The sequence below is a fragment of the Arachis stenosperma genome, chromosome 4 (genome assembly GCF_014773155.1).
Source record: "Arachis stenosperma cultivar V10309 chromosome 4, arast.V10309.gnm1.PFL2, whole genome shotgun sequence".
Lineage (NCBI taxonomy): Eukaryota > Viridiplantae > Streptophyta > Magnoliopsida > Fabales > Fabaceae > Arachis > Arachis stenosperma.
The window spans coordinates 40,683,239-40,688,536 of NC_080380.1; positions in this window are offsets into that span (position 1 = coordinate 40,683,239).

Genomic DNA, 5,298 nt, shown 5'->3' on the forward strand with positions numbered 1-5,298 from the left:
CCTTTCAATTGTATTGTCTTTTGGTGCATTCAGATAAGTAATAGTAAATATTACTACAAGAACATATAAATATGTGCTCACTAAATTTTAGTGTTTAAAGATTATATTAACAACAAATTTATATATATATATATATATATATATATATATATGCTTACTATTAGTTATGTTTGCTAAGGTGTTCTTGTGTTGCATTATATGAGATAAGACATTTTAAATGGAATGATATGTGCTTTTGTTGGGGAGGTGAGAATGAAATACCATTCCTTTTGAATTTTACATTGTATGAAGAATATTGTGATTGTGACTTATTAGATGTAAATACTGCATTATTTTTTACTGAACTGGTAGCAATGTGCAAAATGCATAAGGTTTTACAAAATAATCTTGCATAAAGGCTTTTTAGAAGTATTGAAAATTACAAAAATAAATAGTAATATACATGTGATGTGAAACTAATAAAACTGACCGTTGTTTGGATAATGATAAGGAGATAAAATTATTTTACTTAATTACAATATTGGTAATCTATGTTGGGAAGTTCCACAAAATTACCCTCTATGCGTGTATCATCAAATCCATCAACAACTACTAAAGTACTATAATATAAACAATTTCATATGCATCCATAATAATCCATCCAAAACTTCAACTACATATGTCGTTATCTGAAAAATTATTATATTTTTTGTGTATATACATTCATCGTAATCAAAATTAGTTTGGGTGCCATTTTGAGATATACATCCAAAATCATATATTTTTTTCATCACTTGTTTTTTTAATTGTGTTAAATCGGTGTTGTTTGTACACATTTCATTAAAGGATGACTTCATGTTTTTCCATATAGATTTTAGAGCTGGTCTATTAGTTATATATAAAAAAAGTCATAATTTATATAAAAAAAAAAGTATTCAACTAAAGCTCTAAACTTTTTATAAGTTATTTTAATTATGTTTGATGGATAAAATGAATTTTCATACGAAAACAAAAAGAAATAACATTCTAGATGTTTAAACAATACATAGGTGGCATGAGCTTTATCAATACTATTTTGGATGCTAGTTTAAAAATTGATTGCTGGTGGATAGTTGGAACTCTTTTAGATAAATATGATAGAAGACTCTGATTGGCTAGTGCAGATAAAGGTATATTCATATAGAGTTGGATATCAAGTGGTGAATTCTCTCTACCAGTTGTATTGTTTCTCTCATCACTTGTTTTTTTAATTGTGTTAAATTGGTGTTGTTTGTATACATTTTATTAAAGGATGAGTTTATGTTTCTCCATATAGATTTCAGAGTTGGCCTATTAGTTATAGATAAAAAAAGTCATAATTTGAAAAAAAAATAAAAGATGTATCCAACTAAAACTCTAAACTTTTATAAGTTATTTTAATTATGTTTGATGGATAACGTGATATTTCATACGAAAATGGAAAGAAATAACATTCTAGATGTTTAAACAATACATGGGTGGCATGAGCTTTATCAATACTATTTTGAATGTTACTTTAAAAATTGATTACTGGTGGATAGTTGGAACTCTTTTAGATAAAGATGATAGAAGATTTTGATTGGTCAGTGCAGATAAAGGTATATTGATACAAAGTTGGATATCAAGTGGTGAATTCTCGCTACCAGTTATATTGTTTCTCTCATCACTTGTTTTTTTTATTGTGTTAAATCGGTGTTGTTTGTATACATTTTATTAAAGGATGAGTTTATGTTTTTCCATATAGATTTTAGAGTTGGCCTATTAGTTATATATAAAAAAGAAAGTCATAATTTGAAAAAAAAAATAAAAGTTGTATCCAACTAAAACTCTAAACTTTTATAAGTTATTTTAATTATGTTTGATGGATAACATGATATTTCATACAAAATTACATTTTTATTAGTATAAAAAGATTGTATATATTAATAATAAGTTAAAAAAGGAAAAAATGAAGAGAACTAAAAGAAATAACATTCTGGATGGTTAAACAATATATGGGTGACAAAAGCTTTATCAATACTATTTTGGATGCCAGTTTAAAAATTGATTACCGGTAGATAGTTGCAACTCTTTTAGATGAAGATGATAGAAGACTTTAATTGGTCAGTGCAGATAAAGGTATATTGATACAGAGTTGTGTATCAAGTGGTGAATTCTCGCTACTAATTATATTGTTTCTCCCATCACTTTTTTTTTAATTATGTTAAATCGGTGTTGTTTGTACACATTTTATTAAAGGATGAGTTTATGTTTCTCCATATAGATTTCAAATCTGGCCTATTAGTTATATATAAAAAAAGAAAGTCATAATATGAAAAAAAATAAAAGATGTATCTAACTGAAACTCTAAACTTTTATAAGTTATTTTAATTATGTTTGATGGATAACATGATATTTCATAAGAAATTATATTTTTATTGATAAAAAAGATTGTATATATTGATAATAAGTTTAAAAAAAGAGAAAAGAAATCAAGAGAACTGAAAGAAATAACATTTTGGATGCTTAAACAATACATGGGTGGCATGAGCCTTATCAATACTATTTTTTATGCTAGTTTAAAAAGATTGATTATCAGTGGATAGTTAGAACTCTTTTAGATGAAAATGATAGATGTAACACCCCGTTATCCTAAGCCTTGCCTCCAGCCGTAAAGCAAAGGATGAATTCTAAAACTTAAAATATATCATATATGTCCAAGAATTCATATAACTAAAATCCAGATGAAGGAATAAAGCTCAAAGTCGCATAAGCGGAATTACGAAACGCAAAGCGTTCACACACGATAACTAAACACATAGGCACAGACAGAACAAGACATAATATACATAAAACCTTCTAATTAGCTCCAAAATACACAAGGTAGTACTTAAATTAAACAAGACATATATATAAGTATGTTATACAAAAAAGGACTAGTCACAACCTGCGGAGTTTAGGCCGGCTAGTCAAACTGAATACAACAGAGTTTTGAAGTTTAAAACAGCAACAACCTATCTCTCATAGTTTTTAGAAATAAAGCCTCTAGGGCAACAAGGTTATATAAATACAAAAGATGAGAGAGTGACTATATCAAAATAAAGCAGAATAAAACAAAGATGAAACCATACTCCGCTTTGTCACCATCTCACAAACTCACCGAGGTGGGTTGCGGCCTGTATCTGAAAAACAACAACAACATATGGTATGAGAACCGGAGGTTTTCAGTATGGTAACAATGCCCAATATATAAGATGTAAGGTTCCGAGATGTCAAAGACAATCCTAGAACTTCACACCAATACAGATATTCAAGCTTAACAAAAATAAATAACTTAATCCATAAACAATAAGTGGGGTTATCTAAACTTAGGAGATTTCTAACTAATACTAATCACACCGCTGTATCCCACATCCCTTCGCCAACTTAACCTCTGTGCGATCCCATTGCCACTGCCTCCTGATCCTCCTTAATGTCAGTAAAACCCATTTAATGCAAGCAAGTAAAGCACAAATAGTATTCATGTATAACAGATAAGTCAATTAACATTTAGACATATTAATCAAATAGGCATAACCCAAGTACTAAAATCAAGCAAGAAGATAGAAGATGCATATGATGAATGTCTACCCTATTTGGCTCGTGATATCACTTGTCAGTTCAAAATATCAACCCGACACATCCCCGGTATGTTGCCTTTCTGCCACGACCAGGGATATAGTGCCCTGCTCACTATTTTTAATGCCCGACACTTTATCTTACGCTCTGTAAGTTATAGTGCCCGGAACACTCTTTCGAGTTATAGTGCCCGAGTTCACTTTGGCAGCAGAAAGGTTATGTGAACGGGAGACTGCCACAGTCCTCACATCTCAACGGAGGCGGGAGACTGTGGTATGCGAAAACCCGGCATTGCTGACCAGCAAGTGCACTGGGTCGTCCAAGTAATACCTTACGTGAGTAAGGTCGATCCCACGGAGATTGTCGGCTTGAAGTAAGCTATGGTTATCTTGTAAATCTCAGTTAGGAGGATTCAAATGGTTATGAGGTTTGATAATAAAAAGAAAAATAAAACATAAAATAAAATAAAGATACTTATGTAGTTCCTTGATGGAAATTTTAGATAAGCATTTGGAGATGCTTTGTTGCCTCTGAACCTCTGCTTTCCTATTGTCCCCATCCAATCATGCGTACTCCCTTCCATGGCAAGCTGTATGTTGGTGGATCACCGTTGTCAATGGCTACCATCTGTCCTCTCAGTGAAAATATGTCCTCTACGGTTTCCCACATGGCTAATCAGCTGTCGGTTCTCGATCATGTCGGAATAGAATACATTTATTCTTTTGTACACTGTCACTGCACCCAATAGTCACGAGTTTGAAGCTCATCACAGTCATCCCATCCCAGATCCTATTCAGAATACCACAGACAATGTTTAGACTTTCCGGATCTCAAGAATGGTGCCAATTGATTCTAGCTTATACCACGAAGGTTCTAACGTCACGGATTCGACTGCTCTGTTGTCAGGAGAGGTGATTCAAATTCATGGATCAAAGACCAAAGATAATATACTCCAGCTGTCGTCTAATGACTATGTTGAACATCATGTAGACCGCTTTGTGGTTGTCAAGCACGCGGATCTTGGCTAAGCGAGTAACGAAGATTAGGTGATTGTCACGGGTCACCCCTTCATTCTGACTTAACCAAATTAAGTACAAGAGTATATCTTGGAGGAGAAGTAGGCGTGAATTGAATAGAAAAACAATAATACTTGCATTAATACTCGAGGAACAGCAGAGCTCCTCACCTTAATCTGTGAGGTGTAGAAACTCCCCCTTTGGAAAATATATAAGAACAAGGTCTAGGCATGGCCAAATGGCCAGCCTCCCCAAATGACATAATACAATCCAAAAATCTAAATATAAGCCAAAAAGGTCAAAGACTCCAAATACAATAGTAAAAACTGCTATTTATACTACACTAGTAAACTAGGTTTACAGAAAATGAGTAGATAGTGCAGAAATCCACTTCTGGGGTCCACTTGGTGTGTGTTTGGGCTGAGCATTGAAGCTTTCACGTGCATAGGCTCTTCTTGGAGTTTAACTCCAGCTTTGGTGCCAGTTTTGGCATTTTACGCCAAAAAAGGGAGTCTCTGGTAGGCATTTCGGTGCCAGTTTGGGCCATGAAATCTCAAGAAAAGTATGGACTACTATACATTGCTAGAAAGCCCAAGATGTCTACTTTCCAACGCAATTGAGAGTGCGCCAATTAGATTTCTGTAGCTCTAGAAAATCTCCTTCGAGTGCAGGGAGGTCAGAATCTAAC